Source organism: Lotus japonicus, chromosome 4 (assembly GCF_012489685.1).
Source record: "Lotus japonicus ecotype B-129 chromosome 4, LjGifu_v1.2".
NCBI classification, from domain to species: domain Eukaryota; kingdom Viridiplantae; phylum Streptophyta; class Magnoliopsida; order Fabales; family Fabaceae; genus Lotus; species Lotus japonicus.
In genome coordinates this window covers 27,712,963-27,733,740 of record NC_080044.1, presented here as the reverse complement: position 1 = coordinate 27,733,740, position 20,778 = coordinate 27,712,963, and positions in this window count along the sequence as shown.

Sequence of the window (20,778 nt, the reverse complement as noted above, 5' to 3'; positions counted from 1 at the left end):
CACTCTCGGCATCCGACCATCACCCATTACAATCGAAGCCATTAAATCGGTATTGAGGTTTTCATGGACCTAATCAAAACCAGTTTCGAAGGCTAGAGGGATTTGCTCTGCCAAGTTTCTTTTTTTTTTAATCTTCCGATTGATTTCACCCACTTCACTTGAATAAAAAATGAGATCCAATTGGATCCAGGTGCTTTAACGAAACCCAATTGGACTTTTATGTTCCATAGTTAAACAGAGAATTAATGTCAAGAAAATATTAGTGAGTAGTTGAAGTAGAACTGATTTGGATGAACTTATTGGGTGAGTCATCATCGCAATTGCTGAATTTTAGCACAAAAGATTAAGTCATAAACAAAATGGAAGAGTTGGTGGTGTTAATTGAATTCAATTTCTTCACAGCAACCATGGTTCAAGGTATCACTGAAGCTTGGAGAAAGAGAGAGAAAAGATGGAAAAAGAGAGAGAAACGGGCTGCAGGTTTTCAAAATTCAAACGAAAAGATAATTAATGACGATGTAAATTACTTAAGTACCCACCATAACATTGTTTTTAAAGAGAACAAACTTGGGACTTTTTTGTCCAAAGTAAAAGGTGTTAAGTGCTAACTTACTCCTTCACAAAATCTAGTGGGAGTAAGTTAGCATTCCCCTATATATATATATATATATTATATCAGGATGCAATCAGAGATATTAGTCCTATTCCATGTTTTCTAATTAATTATCTTTAGTTCATATCAGGATGCAAATTAGTTCATTTATTAATGCAAGGGTGCATCTTTGGAAGCTAAGGGTTGAAGAAATATACAAACAAAGAATTTAGTAATTCTGGACTGAGATTAGCAGCAAGCAACAATCTTTTATTAATTAAAAATACAGCCAAAGCTTCTAGCAACAATGTTCAGTGTCTGGCCATAAAAGGGAAGAGTCTTAGGACAAGTTAACAAATGTTGATCGTGTTCGACAGTGCCAAATTCATAGATTGAAGTTGGATGAGGCATGGATTGAAGTTGGATTATGCCTCATCCAGTATAGAATTGAATATTTGATGACTGATGTGTTAGGTTCCAATCTTTACAAATGTCCACAACTGGGAAAGATGCTTCTTTTGTATCAAGTGACTATATAATGATATGATAAAGTTGTGATTTTGTAATGAAATGGTTGTTAATTTTTTTCCCACAACTGTGAAAGTTGCTTCTTTTACTTTTTCAATATCAAATTTATGGAGCAATTTTGAAAGCTTTTACTTCGTTTCATTTGTTCTTCCAGATTTGAAATACATTGCAAGTTACAATGGGCATCACTAATTTGATTACATTTTTGTGCCTGTTTACACACATGAGAAAGAAAAAAGTACATAGTCACTAAAAGTTTAATCCTGGTGCATTGGCTACACAGCTTCCATCACTAACTATTCTTGGGAGTTGGGATCCCTATTCTTGTAAGTTGTAACCACTACTACCTCCTCCGTTCCTATTAACGGTCCAGAAAGATAAGAAACACACATATTAAGAAGTGCAACTAATTTTATTAATTTTCAGAAAAATATTACTCCCACCGTTTCTAAATAACTGACACTTTAAGGTTGTTGCACAAGTATTAAGAAATATCAATTAATGTTCTTGTTTTATTAAAATTACAATCTAACTTCCTACTATACCTTTTATCGCTCATATTAATTCTAACTTTTCAACTTTTCTACCACCAATAAATGAATGGTACAATTGGTAAAGTATAATTAATGCTCTCTTGAACTTTGTAAAGTGGCAGATAATTAGGAACAAAATTTAGCTAGAAATAGTGTCAGTTATTTAAGAACGGAGGGAGTATTTGTTTTTCTATTTCACCCTTTAGAATGTATTTTATCTTTCTTTATTTATTGTTCCCGCAAAGACATTTCTTGGAAAAACATCAGTTAGTGCTGTTGAAACTCTAAGTGGACAAATATATAGAAACAATTTTTTTTCTTCTAAAGTAGACAGTTATTAAGGAACGGAGTAGTACTAACTATTGTAAAATCAAACTATAGCTAATCTGCATGACTAATCAAATTCAATATGTCATTGATCTGGTCTGCTAGCTCCTGTTTCTTTCTGAACATTTTCTTGATATATCTTCAATACCCATTTTCTCGGTACATCTCCCTGGAACGATCTTGAAGATTTCCCCTTAAGATCTTCCAACACTTTAAGTTTAAAATCCTACAAAGTTAGATATAAGTGTTAGTCTCAAAATACCCAAATCAATATAATAGTGATACTATACAAGATTACTAGGGAGCAGAGATGTTGCAAGTTTTTTATATTTTTAAATGAAAAAGATAAATTGCACTCTCCAAAAAATGACCCCGGTCGGCTGGACCTCTCTCATCCCAATATATATGTCTTATAACTCTTACCACTTGAGCTATATATATTCGAGGTCATTGGATTTTTTTTTGTATATATAGTGTTTTTCTCTAAACTTTTATAAGAACAAATAACTTTATAGTTCTTATATGATAAATTTTTTACTCAAATCTGAAGGCTAAACCACATGGACATAATAAGTGATTGAATTGTGTCCATATAATTTGATTGCGATTAATTAAATTGTACTGGACGTTGTAAATATTGATACGTGTTACGCATGTGCATGGATCGTTCGAAGTAGTATAAAAGAATATTGAACCACATGAATTGTGCATAACCAATTTACAAGAGATTAACATTGTAAATTAAAAAAAAAAGAGATAACATTAATTGTCAAGATCAGAAAAAATAAATGACGAATATGATTTTGATTTGTGATTAAATTTAATAATAAGAACTAATTATAAAAGTGAAACTTGATGACGATTAAGAATAACACTTTGATTTTGCTTCACCAATTCAGGCTACGTTCAAGAAAACTAAGCATGTATGAAACTTATGAAATTTGATCTATGGTGATTTAGCCTTGATCCCTACTTGCTAATGGTCTTACACAAGAAAAACTTCCAGGTTAATTTTAAAGGTCTAATCACTTAACACCTAAACTACGTAAAATGGAGATTAGAGTTGCTATATTCAGGTCACCACTATAAGTTGCCACTCTATTTCTAAGCTATTGATAAACAAATCAATCTAATCTCAGGTCCCTTAATCTAATCAAACTTTAATTTCGTTCGTAGAGGGATTAAGCAATAAACTTGTGTGCACACAAGCTTGAATAAAATCAGAGAAAAGATTCATAGAATGAAAACCGTGTTCATACATAACTTAGAAAAGGATCACATCCCAAGTTCTAAAAAGGAATTAGCCAAATATGGCTAAATAAGACATAATCTAACCTGAAACAAGCATCCAAGAGAGCTCTAAGAAAAACATTTCAAGACTTTGTTCAGAAAAACCAGGATAAAAACTAAGATACACAAAATTCACTATTTATAGAAAAATAACCGACAGGCCACACATGAGCGTGACTTAATGCACGCTCATGTGTGCCTAGACCCTTGAGAAGCCAAGCTCACTGACCCTTGCCACGCATGAGGGTGGCTATGCACACTCATGCTTGGGGTGCTTCTTCAGCAAGCACTCCTAGCCAAGCTCATGTGTGTAGAGCATCATATTCAGGACCTCTTGATCAACTTCTTTCAGCTCAAGTTCTGGCTTTCAATGCAATTAATGGTCTTCATGGGCCTTCATTCCCTTCATTGCAAGTTTTTGAAACCTTCCCTTCAGCTCTAACCTTCATCAACCTTTGCTATTCTTCCATCAAAAGATTTCAAGATACTCCATCATGAGCATTAATGAAAGGCTGCTCACTAAATGAACTCATCAAAACACATTTGTAACTGGCTAACATCCATTTAAGTACAATCAACCAAGAGTTCATATCATAATTCAGCACATGGAAAATTTGTCATTCTTGCCCTTATTTCCTCTAACATCCTACACCGGGAGCTCGAAGCTAAATAAAGAAAAATAAGGACTAAAAGGGCAATAAAAACACTAAAAATGACTCAAATGTAAAGACCATGTTGAAAGTGTAAAAAAGACACAATTAAGGCTAAAACACTAAATGAGACTCCAAAAGATAAAAATAAGGGATTGTCTAAATGACTCATGAAAAGTTTGGGTTAAGTAACCCATCGTCCAATCACATTGAAGATAAGTGAGTTGAAATTTTTATATTTTATTTATTAATTTATTTATAAAAAATTCTATTGGTCTATTGACTTGTGGGTTAGTAACCCACATGAGAATTAAACAAGGTAAAATGACCTCAATATCCCTGGTCATCACAGTATCACACCACTATACTAAATGACAACTTATCCTCAAGCGTAAAACTTAAGAAAGCTTGTCCTCAAGCACAAAACAAATCACATTTTCTTCAGCTGCTTAAGCTCTTCAAACACAAACACTTCTCAAAACAGAAGATTAGTCAGATATATACAAGTTACAGATAAATGGAAAGTGAGAATCAACAAGAATTAGAAGATAAAAAAGTCCACCACAACTTCCTGACCATAAAAACACTCTTCTGACGAATTTGGTACTCTAACATACATACATAATGCACCTGTAACACCCCGATTTCGGTGGCGTCACTTTAGTAACCAAAAAGAAAATAAAAGCGGAAAAACGTAAATATTTTTTTTTTCGATATTTGTTTTCAGTAAATAAAAGACTTGTCGAATTTAAAGACGTATCGACGAAAGATAAACATGACTAATATACAGATATATATATACATCCCCACAGTAAACAACATGCCACATCACGAGTAACCTCCAGTGACGGGAAAGTAGTGCCTGTCGGCAAATATGTACAAAACAAAATATAAGGTCAGTATTCTGAATACAGTCCTCCAAACGAAAGTAGGTCAGCTCAAAACAGCCCGAAGACGTCCTAATCCGACCAACTCCCTGTGACTCCCGTAAAGAGAACCACACAAAAAGCTAAAGGTCGGGGACCTACCCTGCCCCAAAATGAGAAAAACTGAAGATCAGAGCCACGACGCTACTCCTACCCTAATCCTGACTAGAGGAGTACTACACACCACTCCCAGCTACGCATCACCATGATCTTCGTCTGAATCTGAATCCAAGACGATCAGGTCAATGACTGCATCAGTCCTCACAGCGGGTCCTACGGGTACTTGATAAGCGCATAATTGATGCACTTTACGTGTGTCTTTCTAAGCTTCATTATATACATTTTTGTGCTTAATTGTTATGACTTATCCATGTTTTGACCATTAGTGTTTATTTGGATTATTCATGGAAAAGAGCTTAATTCTACACTTTTAGTTTTTGTGACTGTTTTGTTAGAACGGGTTGAATCTTGAGCTACAAATATCCAAATAAGGCAAATAATATGTCGTTGGAAAGCTAACTCGAAGCCCTACAACTTTCATGTTCAGCACAATTCTAGAATCATCCTCTAACATGGTCAGAATTTCCTTTCAAAGTTGCTGTCGCTAATCCTGCGAGTCTGGAACAGTCTGCACTAAAATGATCATATCTTGGGTTATAGAGCTCCGAATTAGGATCCGATTGAAGGCCCGCGAAGCTGATTTAAAGAGATACAACTCTCATGTCTACCTCAATTGAAGATTCAGACTTCTTGTGGGACCCGCGAATGCCTGATTGTTCAGCAGCTTACTCCTTTATGTGGGCCCGATTTTGTGAAGATTTAGAAAAGATTTAGATAATAAAGATTGTTACTTGATGAACAAGTTTATTTATTAGTATAAATAAGTGAGTTTAGGCTTTTGTTAGACCTCACCACATCTCACCATCACCTCTTCCACCTTCTCCTAATATCTCTCTCCATCTTTTCTTGTATGAGTTGCTAAACTCCATAGTTAGTCTTAGGAATTTTAATAGTCTTGTGTTTGCAAACTTGAGGTTCTGTTCTTAATGCAAATTTCTTCTTTATTAATTCTCTTCATCTCTATTTCTGATCTAGGGTTTGCTTAATTCCGTAGTTTTAGAAATAAGAGTTGATGCATGTTCGCTTAGTTCATGTTAGTTCGTAACTGTTTCTTAATCGCTTAGTTTAGGAAACTGTGAATTGATTTTCGCTTAGTTAATCAACTCTCACGAATTAGGGAAACAAAATGAAGAATTAATCTTTTGTAACCAATGAAGGTTTGTTGCACTTGAATGTTATAATCCGAGGACTAACACCTTCTTTTATCTGAATTAAATCTCTTTTAATTTCTGTTTGTTGAGCGCTGAGGTAGTGTTAAGGTCAGCAAATCCCTAGAATCCTAACTGCTATCTCTGAAACGTCCCCTCGAATCTTTGTGAAGCCTGTCGTCCCGAATTTGGGCCAATAAGCTTTAACTGTGGTAACTTTTCATATAATGCATCCTTCCCATTTCCCAAAATCCCGCAACTACCATCATACCATTTTCTGACGTCATGGGGCACGATTCCCCACTTTTCCTCCATGTATTTCAACAACGTCCCTTAGCCTCTCTTCACACGTTTCCTTTCAAACGTCACTTCCCGCTTAAAAAGGTGTTGATTTCTTGCTTCACGGTTCATTACTTTGGCTTTTTGCGACTTTCTGCTCATCACCTCCTTTTCCGGCAAACTCTCGCACACCAGAGTAACCTTCACCCCTCGTACCCCTTTCACAATGACACCAAAACGTCAGACCAAAAACCCTAAGCGCAAAGTTACTATCGCCACCCCTTTGCGATGCGTTCCTCCCGTCGTCTCACCCCCTCCGGGAGGGGCTCCCCTCAATGAAGAAGAAATCATTGGCTTTCGAACGAAGACCTGGGAAGCAACGCAAAGAATGTAGGAAAATGAGGAGAGATCCCCACTTTTGAATGTATAAAGTCAAATATTTGAATAAAAGCTTTGTTTCCCGAATTTTTTTGACGTGCATCATTATGAATCATACGAGCAAACAAATAACCGAGTTAGTAAATCGTCACGACACAAACAGATAAATGAAGGAATAAATGAATAATTAAATGAGCGAAGGATAGTTAAGCGGGCGAGGCGGGCGGCCCGCTACTTATCTTCGCCTTTCGTTGATCGCCGCTTAGCACGTGTTTTCAGTGCTAGTCTCCCAGTTTTGCATGAGTAATTTTCGAGAGTGTGCTGCGTATAACTAGGACTTTCGCTCGGTATTTTACCGAGGCTTTTGTTCGCACCAATATTTCTCGTAAGAGCAGGTGCGGCCCCTCCAGCCTTATTAGGTGGGGACTTACAGTTGCTCGGGGCCCAATGGCCATATGAGTTTACCCGACACTTTTGGCCTAGTTAAAAAATGCTTCCCGCGTTTCAGGAAGACTCGACTCGCCCAAATTTCGGGGAGGTTCTTTGGATAAGGAGCTTTATTCGCGCACGCCGCCAACGGGTGGCGACGGGAAGCTCATCCGCACACGTCGCCTGCAGGGGCTACGGTCAGCGCCGGACTTTCCGGAGCGATCCCCATACATCAAGGTCGTGTTGGGATCGCCACCTTCAGGGAATTTTTCCCACCAGGTTGCCGTCTCAGTTCGATAGTTAGGAGTATTACTAAGAATATGCTTTTGTATTTGATTTGTTTGAATTTTTACATCAAGGGATGCCTCGTTAAAAAACTCCCGTGTCGGAGAAAAAGAGTGCATCTTTATTTTTAGTCCTAGCTTCCTGGTTGCTTCCTTGGTCAGAGTATTGCCCCCAGTATTCTATCCTCGTCGCCCTGCTTGACTTTCTTGTCGTAAGAAGGAATCCATCGTTGCTCATCCTCCCACTCGGTGTACCGGGCTGACTTCATTGGCCTCTTACTCCCATCCACTAGCTGTTCGCATTTCCTCTTATCCCGGCGACTCTGCCACTGTTTATCCTTTTCTCCAGCCTTCCTAGAGAGCTGGTCTAATATGGGTAGCCCCCTGGAAGTGGTTCCTCCTTGCTCCCCACTAAAGAGGTCGGCGTTGTCCCTCACCAGCTTACTTAGGCGTCGTTCCTGTTCAATGGTGAGCCTGGGCTCGATCGCCAATATACCTCTACTGGTAGCGTTCATGTCCCAGCTCTCGCCGTACCACTCACTATCTACTTGAGTAGAGGATACACTCTTCCCCACCCTTCGGGGTTCCTCACCTCGTTCTTTCTCTTTCTTCGCCCCGTTCACCTTCTCGCCATCCTGCTTTCTTTGTTCGCCTGAGATGCTATGGCTTTGTGCCGCTGGATGCCCTTGCTCGCCTTTAGCCACCCGTATCTCATGACACCTGTGTCCGCTGCCAGCTCCCCTTGTACCATACAAGTTAAGGCAATGGTCGCGGCATTTCCTCGCCCCTTTTTGGTCTATTGCTATCCTCCCTATCCTTCCGCAGGGCAGTGGGTACTTTACCGCAAGGTGGGCCGTGGATATAACTGCATGGAGGCGATTTAAAGTGTTTCGCCCTATAATGACGTTATAAACTGTCACGACTTGGAGGACCAAATATCTTATCTTCAAGAGCTCGGCATCCTCGCCCACTCCAAAAACTGTGTCCAATTCCACATAGCCGCGTACCTGAACTTGCTTCCCCGAGAATCCTATCAAATTTCCTGTGTATGGCCTTAAATCCTCGTCCCTTAGTCCCAACTGCTCGAATGTGTTCCCGTAGATTATATCGGCCGAGCTACCTTGGTCCAATAGCACCCTCTGCACATTGAAACCTCTGATTCTCACCATTACCACCAAGGGGTCATCTGTATGAGTCTTGATTCCCTCAAAATCTGCAGACGATACTACTATGTCTGGATGTTCGCTCCCAAACCGAGCTGGACAACCTTGCATCAGTGATGTTACCCCTGCCTGTCTTCGCCCTACTGTTGATACGCCATCGCCACCTTCGCAACCCCCAGCAATGATCACGTTAGCTGTTTCCACCATTCCTTCGCCCTCGCCGCTCTCAGCTTCCCTAGCCTCTTTCCTCTTCGTCGCCCATGGCTGTCTTGCCTTGATTAGCTGCCTGATTTGACCCTTAAGCGTAAAACAGTCGGCGGTGTCATGGCCTTCCAAGTTGTGGTACTCACACCATTTGGGTTGATTCTTCGCCTCACACTCTGGGTCCACTCTGCACTCGCCTTCCTTGTTCATGTCCTCAATCCCTGCTTTCAAGAGTAATTTTGTCAATTCCTTACCTGAGCGCCCCTTTGGCCTCGTTTGCTGGTTCGCCTCAGCTGTTCGCTGAGAGCGCCGACTGAGTTGCCCTCCCTTGCTTTTCTTAACAGATCCATCAGCGTTTTTAACCTTTTGCACGCGACTTGCTTCCTCATCCTGTATTCGTTTCCTCGCCAGCGCCACGTTCGCCGCCCTCTCTTGTTTCCTTTTGTGTGCTTCAATTTCTTCTTCTAGGATGTGGTCTTGCGCTCGGGCGCGGACTTCCGTCATTGAGCTTGCCAGCTCCCTACTTAGTTCGCGGCTAAACTTTCCCCCGGATGAACCGCCTTTGAAAGCGCACACGCACATGCGTGGATCCAGTTCCTCAAACCTCACGGATGAAGCACTGTTGGACTGGGCGAGCCCCTAGAGGGGCAACGCCCAGCATGTATCCCGCCCTAAGGCGGGGCCCTGGCCTTCAGATGGGCCTTGACCTCGGAGGCCCAATTGGCCCAATAGGTAGTACCCAAGCTCTATAAATAGGAGGTAGTTATCAAGTGTAGGGGACTTTTGGCTCATTTGATGAAATAACACTCGAAATTCAGCACACTCTCTCTCATTCTGATTCTCTCTTAGCACAATCCCTCTACCTCTAGGTACTATACCTCTCTTCAATGTTCATTCCCAGAACATTTGGCGCCGTCTGTGGGGACTGTAAACTCTCTACTCCCATTCACGTGGATTGATTGTGCATGAAGTTACCTCTGATTGTGATTAGGCAATTCTCTGGTTTTCTGATTTTGATTCTGTGATTAGTGATTGGTTTTCCGATCGAGTTTGCATCGTTTCTGGTTTGGATGGAGACTCGACGCAGGAGGCAACATCATTCACCAATGCGACAGCGGATTTCGCCGCCTTGGCGGCCTCATCGTGTGGTCCTGGATTCTCCGGTACGAATGACAGGAGTACAATCGCCTTCTCCTCCTCCATCACCTCCTGTACCTCCTCCATCGCCTTCACAGGTGGGATCTCTGGAGCGCTCACCAGAGAATTCACCTGCTCCGGAACAACCGGCGGTGACGCAGGAGCAATGGCGCCATTTGATGCGCAGCATTGGCAACATCCAGCAGCGGAATGAGCATCTACAGGCTCAGTTAGATTTCTACCGCCGCGAGCAGCGAGATGATGGAAGCAGAGAAGCAGATTCCGTGGCTGAGTTCCGTCCGTTCTCGGAAGATGTCGAGAGTGTGGCGATTCTGGATAACATGAAAACGTTAGTTCTGGATTCTTACAGCGGAGATTCCGATCCGAAGGATCATCTTCTGTATTTTAATACGAAGATGGTGATAATCGCGGCGTCAGATGCGGTGAAGTGCAGGATGTTTCCATCGACGTTCAAATCGACGGCGATGGCGTGGTTCACAACTTTGCCGCGCGGATCGATTTCAAATTTCAGAGACTTCTCATCCAAGTTTCTAGTGCAATTCTCGGCGAATAAGAATCAGCCGGTGACGATCAACGACCTATATAATATTCGCCAGCAAGAAGGGGAATCACTTAAAGAGTACATGGCAAGGTACAGCGCAGCGTCGGTCAAGGTTGAGGACAAGGAGCCTCGAGCTTGTGCTTTAGCATTTAAAAACGGTTTGCTACCGGGAGGGTTGAACAGCAAATTGACACGTAAGCCGGCGCGTTCGATGGAGGAGATGCGTGCTCGCGCCAGCACTTATATTCTTGATGAGGAGGACGACGCTTTCAAAAGAAAGCGCGCGAAGTTGGAAAATGGCGACACGTCGCCCAAGCAGCGATTAAAGGAGGAGTTTCAGATCGGTGGCAAGGCAGAGGGGAAAGAACAAGGTGCGTTCACGAGAGAATGACAGATCGAGATTCTTCAAGGCGCATCCAGCGATGGCAGATCGGAGCAACACGGTTCAGACCGACAATGAAGAGCGTCAACAGAGGTGAAGCTTCAGATCGAGGAAGCATGTAGGCGAGGGAGAGCAGATTGGTAATGACGAAGAAAAGAACGAAGGCGAGGAATCTGTCCAGAGCACAATACATGAAGAGCAGAGCCAATCCCGAGACGTTTTTTGATGAGGCGTTGGAATTCTGGCGATCACGTTTGCTTTGGCGAGCACGCGTTGGCTTTGGCGAGCACGTTTTGAGGTTAGGCGGCGAGCAAGTGTTGTTGGCGATGGAGTTCGGCGGCGGGAGAACGTCGCTGGCGTTGGAATCTGGCAAGCACGCTTTACTCCGGCGGCGGAATTCTGGCGGGCACGTTTTGTTTTGGCCGTGGAAGTTTGGCGAGTAAAGCGTTGCTATGGTTAAGATCGCTGGCAACAAATTTTCCAATTCCTTCAAACTTCTCCTCCATCTTTCATTTGATTCCCTTCTCAGTTGTTGTATTTCCTAATTTTCTTATTTTGAAGTTGATATTAGAGGTTATATTGTCTTCACTGGTTTTGATTCAGACAGAGAGGAGCAAATCGGATCAAAGAGAAGGAGTGGGTGAATTGAGGCACACCATTAAAGTTTTATGAAACTTGGAAGACTCTTCCATAAGCGGTTTGTTATTGGGTGGGACAAGCTCCTGATGGCGCGATTTAGTTACAAAGTGAAACAAGTTTCACGATGAACTAAGTTAGCCCCGGAAAAGCCCACGTAACCACCGGATTCATTGGCGATGTGTGGGGTACAAATTGCCCATTCTACTGAGCACCGCTTTGGTAATCCAACTGGCCATTGGAACCCAAAGCACTTTGAGTCCCGAAATAGGACGATCACACCAAGGGTGGCGACCTACCGCTAGGGTGGTGACCTCATGCCAAAGGGTGGCGACCAAACGCTATGGGTGGCGACCTGTAAGACTCAGTTTTTAGACACACAAAAGTCGCCAAAAGGGTGGCGACCTCACGCTAAGGGTGGCGACCTACCGCAAGAGGGTCGCGACCTACCGCAAGAGGATGGCGACCTACCGCTAAAGGGTCGCGACCTACCGCCAAAAATGAGGGTAGCGACCTACCGCAAAATGGTGGCGGCCTACCGCAAGAGGGTCGCGACCTACCGCAAGAGGGTTGCGACCTACCGCCAAAAATGAGGGTAGCGACCTACCGCAAAATGGTGGCGGCCTTACGCTGAGAGTGGCGAGCAAGTCAAACTAATTTCTTATAAGGCTAAAGCAAGATGGTGATGGCGATGCGGAAAGTGAGGACACTCCTACTCCTCATGACTTGGACAGAGTCTGGTGGACTTGTAGACTATGGCGAGTGAAGGAGCATGCGTGCTGGGCGGATCTTCTCCTAGGGACGATGCGGCGGCGACTTCAGCTTGAAGAGACATTGTGCTCTCATGCTTCGAGCTCGGTGTCTTGTGGACTGGTTGAGTCCCTTCGCCATATTAGGGGGCTCGCCCAGGAAGCAACTTGATCCATGAAGATGCTACGAGGGGCGGATGCGGGGGAGATTGGCGGGAGACCATGTCATCAGGCGAGCCAGCTTCTATTCAGCGAGTCACGTCATATAAGGCGGGCCACCACGACTCCTTAATCTTGTAGGCGTTTGTACACCATCTTTCTAGGTCCCGCGTCAATAGGAGATTCATGTATTTGCGTATTTCCTTGCGCTATTGGCGGTTTGTATTTCATTTGCGCCATGTCGGCGACCTACACGCTTTATACATCCTTTGTTGATCTCGCCAAGTAGCGTGGCTAGGTGATCTTCTAGGCGGGGAAGCTATTGCAACTAGAAACTTGGGAATAGTTCCTGCGCGTTGGTCGAAACCGCCAGCCGAGGAACGCCGTACCAAGTGGAAAGTGGCAACGGGCGACTTGCTAGGGGAATCACAAGGGGACAGAGATTGACGGTCACAGTTTGGAGACACACTTCGCTCTCCTGCTTCGAGCTTGTGGACTTGCGGACCAAGGGCGCTCGCCCTTCATCTTTTGGCTGTCAAACCCAATTGTTATTGTTTGTGGGAAAGCGCGAAAAGCCTCGCCACTATAAAGATCAAACACCATCGCCTGACAGGTGACACCAACAACAAAGTTCAGTCGCTCGCCGGGGTTACCGCCAGTCGGTGATTGAATGGTCAGCACATGACCCATGCCTGCCACCTTTTCCGCCGGCGAACGATCATACACCTGCTCCAACTTATCGCCAATACGAAGTAATCGTTCTCGCCGCTTGTGGACTAATGGACTTGCCGGCTCGGGTTGCTCGTCAAGTCAGTGGACTGGGTAACTGAAAATGCAAGTTTCCTTTTGCTCACGCCATGTTGGCGATATAGTTTACTTCTCTTTTCTCAAGCCATGTTGGCAGTGCAGATTCTGGTGTACTGTAAGACATATGTAAAAGCATTTAAAAGACACCCTTAGCTCTCGTACCTCGAGCTCGGTGTCTTGTGGACTAGTGGACTGGGCGAGCCCCTAGAGGGGCAACGCCCAGCATGTATCCCGCCCTAAGGCGGGGCCCTGGCCTTCAGATGGGCCTTGACCTCGGAGGCCCAATTGGCCCAATAGGTAGTACCCAAGCTCTATAAATAGGAGGTAGTTATCAAGTGTAGGGGACTTTTGGCTCATTTGATGAAATAACACTCGAAATTCAGCACACTCTCTCTCATTCTGATTCTCTCTTAGCACAATCCCTCTACCTCTAGGTACTATACCTCTCTTCAATGTTCATTCCCAGAACAACTGTATCGTTTCATATATTGTTCCAAGGTTTCACGCTCCCGCTGCCGCATATTAAACAGATCCTCGATCTTTCTTGCCGAGAAATGGCTAAGGAATTTCGATGAGAAGTCGCAGAACTTGGCTAGGGATCCTTGAGGCAAAGCCATAAACCAATCCATTGCTGCTCCTCGGAATGTGGATGGAAACACTCTACACTTTACCGCGTCGGAAACCGCGCTCATCGCCATCTTTGCATTGAAACGAAGCAAATGATCCTTCGGATCGGTTTTCCCGTCGTACGCCTCCAACGCGAGGTGTGTCATACCGTCTGGCACAGTCACCTGTCGTATTTCCGCCGGGAAAGGCTTGACCTCAGCAGCGGCCTCAGCTTCCTCTTCTTCTTGATTCCACTGCCGAAGGTGATAGTACCTCAATTGCTCTTGCAGACATTCATTTTGCAACCGTAAGTCACCACTTAGAGCACGACGTGCTTCTGCACGGCGATGTCTATCCAACCTCGCGGTGCGCGGGGAAGAAATGTAACTTCGCTCCGGTTCCTTGCCACGTCGTCGGCGAGATGGCTCCATCAGGCTCTGTTGACGAACCGAGAATTCAACCACAAGCCTCTGAATCGCACAAATTTTCATAGAAACTTGAACTTCCCAAAATCAAATTGCGAGTCGCGCGGGAACCAAATCACGATCCACCAAGAAATACTGGAGAGAAATCGCACAGAGAAACGAGCTTTAGTCAACCGAATCACGATCCACGTAGTCCGGGAATCGAAATCTACCGGTCCCCACAGACGGCGCCAAATGTTCTATCTTGAGAACATTGAATGGGGTAGAGTACCCAAAGTGTGAGGAAAGTGGTGTGAATGTTTTAGAGAGAGAAGGTCTAACTGCTAGAGAGAGAGAGAGAATAGCTGAATTTCAATCTGAATATTTCTCAAATGAGCTAAGAGTCCTTTACAATTGGTGTTCCCCTCCTATTTATAGAGGCAGAGTTGGGCTTTCGCGCCTTTAATATATCTAAATGGGCCAGTTGGGCCTCGGGGAGAGAGGCCCAAGTCCCTGACGCGCTCCCTATATGAGGTTAGTGCTCCTGGGCGAGGGACCTTGGGGTCTCGCCCAGTCCAATCTCTTTTATGTTTAATTATTCGTTATATTTCTTTTCAAGTTGGTTATGATGCATGAAGGCTAATTAATTGATGTTCCTTCTCTTTTGAGTTAATTTGCTAGCCGAGATAAGATGAGAACACTTAAATGATGAAATTCAAATCCTTTCTTCACTAGATTTCAGTTTCATTGACAGGTTGAACTTAGCTGTCATTGTTTATGCTTATTTTCTTATAAGTTTTTGTTTTCATTTGTGTATCAGGTTTTTCTTCATTGTTATGAGATAATTATGCTTCATTATATTAGTCTGTCTCCTCAATTGTGGTTGCTTTGCATTAAGGAAGTTGAGTCTGGTCAAGTATTGTAATAATTTTTAAATGCTATCATCATCATTGTCCTTGGGTTGGATCTTTGGTCTGCAAACTTTATTTTTCTGGTGAAGAAAGTTTTGGGAGAATGGGGGATTGATCCCATCTCAAAGTCCAAAGAAAAGATGTTATGGTATTTGTAGTGAGTAGTTTCTTTTAGTTGTAGAATATAGAAGGTTTTGTATCATATTTTATATTTAATCCAGACTTTTTGATTCAAAGATAAATTTTCAGTGAACTGTGTTTTTGTGTCAGAATAACTTTGCTCTTTTCTTCCAAGTTTATTATCCGGTGATGCATCATAATATTAGGACAATCTAACTATTAAATGGTAGCTTAATGGTGTATATTATTTGACTTGAAACAGGGGCGGAGGCATGTGAAGGTATGAAAAATGAAAGAAAGGGGGGGGGGGGGTTGAATAGCGTTTTCAGATAAAACTTTTCCCACTTGAGATTTTAACAAATCTCTCAAACAAAGAATGCAAAGTGCTAAGATAAGAGTTGAGGAAAGCACATAAGGATTTTATCCTGGTTCACTTGATAAATCCCCCAAGCTAATCCAGCCCACCCGTTAAGGTCATTTCTTCCTTCTTAGAATGAAGGAAATCCACTATTCAGAGTTTGTTACAACTGCACTAGCAACCTGCTCAGTGACTAACAATACAATGAACTAGTAAACACTAAGATTCACTCTCTTAGTCTTCTCAAGGATCTGACCAACCTTGGTCCCTTAAGGAAAAACAAACTAACTGTAAGATCAAGATTTGGTCATGTGGTACAACTCTATGTTTTGATGATAACAAGTATTTATTTGTGGATGAACAACTATGATACTCTAATGTTTGTCTTGAGTGTTTTGACAAACAGGTTCTGATTCTGACACCAGAAGATATATTCGTCAGAAGTTCTGAAGATCAAAAGATCTGAGGATCAGAAGATCTGAAGATCAGAGGATCTGAGGATCAGAGGATCTGAAGATCAGAGGATCTGAAGATCAGAGGATCTGAGGATCAGAGGATCAGAGGATCAGAAGATCAGAGGATCAGAAAATCTGAGGATCAGAAGATCTGAAGACCAGAAGCTCTGAGGGACCAGAGGCTCTGAAGGTTCAGAAGCTCTGAAGGTCCAGAAGCAGAAGTTACGAAGGTCAGAGGATCCAAGCATCCCTCTGACTCTGATCACCAAGCTTCACAAGTTCCAACACGAAGCATAACTCTGATCAGAAGTCAATGGTTAAAGGCAAATGTCTCTATCAAGAAGTACAAGAGCAGTGTACTATTCTGAAAAGCCTACCTACCAAGGTTCAGCCACAGCAGGTTCTGGAAGTTCCAGAAATGCCCTCCAACGGTCATATTCTCTCAACAGAAATATCCTTTGCACCTTGGACTATAAAAGGCTGAAGAAAAGAAGAAAGCTGAGAGCGTGAGAAATCAAGAGCTGCAATACAAGAAAAGATTCAAGCCTCTACTTTCTTCATCTATTCTTATTTAGTTTACACTCAGCTTATTTAGAAGCAAACCTTTGTAAACACCAACCTCAAACAGTTGTTTGATTTTCCTTAAGGGACCGGGTAGGTCAGTATCCTTAAGAAGGCTAAGAGAGTGAATCTTAGTGGTGATTCCTTTAGGAGATCAAGGTTGATCGGATCCTAGAGAAGACTAAGAGAGTGAATCTTAGTGATAGCTAAGTCAGTGTATTGTTAGTCACTTGTAGGTTTCAAGTGCAGTTGTAACAATTATCTGATTAGTGGATTGCCTTCATTCTAAGAAGGAAGAAATCACCTTAACGGGTGGACTGGATTAGCTTGAGGGATTTATCAAGTGAACCAGGATAAAATACTTGTGTGCTTTTCTCTTCTCTCTATCTTTATCCGCTGCACCATCTATCTTAGAGAAACCGAAAAGATTTACTTTAAATCTTAAGGGGAAAGTTTTTATATTGAAAACGCTATTCAACCCCCCCTTCTAGTCGTTTTTCAAACCTTCAATTGGTATCAGAGCGCAAGTTCTGATTACCACACTTAACAGTGTTCAGTAGATCCGGGCCAGTGTGAAAAACTCATGGATGCCACCACTACTACGAGCAAATATCAATATAGTGCAAGACCACCTATCTTTGATGGTCAGAGATTTGATTTCTGGAAAGACAGAATCGAAAGCTTTTTTCTTGGCTTTGATCCTGATCTCTGGGATTTTGTTGTTGATGGCTACACCCCTCCTGTTGATAAACATGGTGTAAAGATCCCAAGGGAGAAGATGAGTGAAGATCAAAAGAAGGAGTTCAGAAATCATCACCGATCAAGAGCTATTCTGCAAAGTGCCATTTCATATGAAGAATATGTGAAAATTACTGATCGTGATTCCGCTAAGTGCATCTTTGAATCCTTGAAGATGTCTCATGAAGGAAACAAGAAAGTGAAAGAATCAAAGGCACTGTCTTTGATCCAGCAATATGAATCCTTCCAAATGGAAACTGACGAATCCATTGAAGATATGTTTTCCAGATTCCAGTTGATTATTGCTGGAATAAGACCTCTCAACAAAAGCTACACTACAAAAGATCATGTCATAAGGGTCATCAGAAGTCTTCCTGAAAGCTGGATGCCTTTAGTGACTTCAATAGAGCTTACAAGAGATGTTGAGCATATGAGTTTAGAAGAACTCATCAGCATACTGAAATGCCATGAGCTGAAGCGCTCTGAGAAGGCTAAATCTGAGAAGTCAAAAGCTCTCCAAGCTGAAGCAGAAGAATCTGAAGAAGCATCAGAAGATTCTGATGAAGATGAGCTGACTCTGATATCCAGAAAGTTCAACTGCATCTGGAAGCACAGGCAGAGCAAATACAAAGGCTCATCAAAGGACGAAAGGTCAAAGAAGCATTTCAAGACCAAGAAGAGTCTGATGGTGACTTTTGACGAATCAGAGTCAGAGGATGTTGACTCTGATGGTGAAGTTCAAGGACTCATAGCTATTGTCAAAGACAAAGGAGCAGAATCAAAGGAAGCTGTTGACTCTGACTCAGAATCAGAAGGAGATACAGACTCTGACGATGAAAATGAGGTATTTGATTCTTTCTCAACTTCTGAACTTAAAGATGCTTTGTCTGAAATTATGGATAAATATAACTCTCTCTTGACTAAGCATAAAAGGTTGAAAAAGAATTTCTCTGCTGCCTCTGAAACTTCTGTTGAACACGAGAAAATCATATCTGATTTGAAAAATGATAACCATGCTTTAGTTAATTCTAACTCTGTGCTTAAGAATCAAATTGCTAAGTTAGAAGAAGTTATTGCCTGCGATGCCTATGATAGTAAGCATGAATCTAAGTATGAAAAATCTTTTCAAAGATTCCTGGCTAAAAGCGTAGATAGAAGCTTGATGGCTTCATTGATCTATGGCGTGAGCAGAAATGGAATGCGTGGCATTGGCTATTCTAAACCAATTAGAAATGAGCCTTCTGTGTCTAAAGCTAAATCCTTGTATGAATGCTTTGTTCCCTCTGGTACCATATTGCCTGATCCTGTACCTGCTAAAGTTGCTAAACATCCTCTTATAAAGGGATCTTTCTCCATGTCTAAATATCATGCAAAAATTCCTGTATATTATCCTGTTGAAAGACCCAAAGTTGTCAGAACTTCTGGGCTAACTAACAAGAAAGGACCCAGAAAGTGGGTACCTAGGGATAAGATTATATATGTTGCAGATATCTTCAATAGGTCCATCGAAACTCCAACCATGGAACCTGGACAGTGGATGCAGGAAACACATGACGGGAGAAAGGCATATGTCCCAAGATCCAAAACTTGAACCTGAAGGTGAAGTTGATCTTGGAGGCATCAGTAGAGTAAGATTTGGTCAAGTCAAAGCTAGCTGAAAAAGCTTGTAGAGATGAGCATGACTGTTTCAGATAGAAACAAAGACTCAGAACTTGTCAAACCAGAAGCAACAACATCAGAAGATGCTAATACAACTTCTGACTTGCGTCATCAGAAGAAGAGTAGGTTCATAGCTTCTCATTCTGAAGCATCTGAAGATGGAATTTTTTCCAGAATGGAGATGTCACCAGAACCTCTGGACTTTGACACTTCTGCTCTCATACGAAGATATACTAATCAGCAGCCAAGTATCCCTTGGTATTCCTTCTGAGGGGGAGTATTTCGTCTTATACTCTTACTATTTTTTTTCCACCTTCATTCTTTTTGCTTATGACAAAAAGGGGGAGAACTTATAGTATCTTGACAACTCCTATATTATTTAGCTCAGAATCTAGATATTACTAACGTTGATATTAAGTATTAGATTCAGGGGGAGCTTAGCTCAGAATCAAGCACGAGTCTTGGATTCAGAAGGAGCAAGATAAACTATACACATCAGGATAAGTTTTAACTCTGATACCTTATACTCTGAGTGTATTCAGTTTATTTGTTTAGAGTTGTTCATCAAAATACATGGTTTTGTCATCATCAAAAAGGGGGAGATTGTAAGATCAAGATTTGGTCATGTGGTACAACTCTATGTTTTGATGATAACAAGTATTTATTTGTGGATGAACAACTATGATACTCTAATGTTTGTCTTGAGTGTTTTGACAAACAGGTTCTGATTCTGACACCAGAAGATATATTCGTCAGAAGTTCTGAAGATCAAAAGATCTGAGGATCAGAAGATCTGAAGATCAGAGGATCTGAGGATCAGAGGATCTGAAGATCAGAGGATCTGAATATCAGAGGATCTGAGGATCAGAGGATCAGAAGATCAGAGGATCAGAAAATCTGAGGATCAGAAGATCTGAAGACCAGAAGCTCTGAGGGACCAGAGGCTCTGAAGGTTCAGAAGCTCTGAAGGTCCAGAAGCAGAAGTTACGAAGGTCAGAGGATCCAAGCATCCCTCTGACTCTGATCACCAAGCTTCACAAGTTCCAACACGAAGCATAACTCTGATCAGAAGTCAATGGTTAAAGGCAAATGTCTCTATCAAGAAGTACAAGAGCAGTGTACTATTCTGAAAAGCCTACCTACCAAGGTTCAGCCACAGCAGGTTCTGGAAGTTCCAGAAATGCCCTCCAACGGTCATATTCTCTCAACAGAAATATCCTTTGCACCTTGGACTATAAAAGGCTGAAGAAAAGAAGAAAGCTGAGAGCGTGAGAAATCAAGAGCTGCAATACAAGAAAAGATTCAAGCCTCTACTTTCTTCATCTATTCTTATTTAGTTTACACTCAGCTTATTTAGAAGCAAACCTTTGTAAACACCAACCTCAAACAGTTGTTTGATTTTCCTTAAGGGACCGGGTAGGTCAGTATCCTTAAGAAGGCTAAGAGAGTGAATCTTAGTGGTGATTCCTTTAGGAGATCAAGGTTGATCGGATCCTAGAGAAGACTAAGAGAGTGAATCTTAGTGATAGCTAAGTCAGTGTATTGTTAGTCACTTGTAGGTTTCAAGTGCAGTTGTAACAATTATCTGATTAGTGGATTGCCTTCATTCTAAGAAGGAAGAAATCACCTTAACGGGTGGACTGGATTAGCTTGAGGGATTTATCAAGTGAACCAGGATAAAAT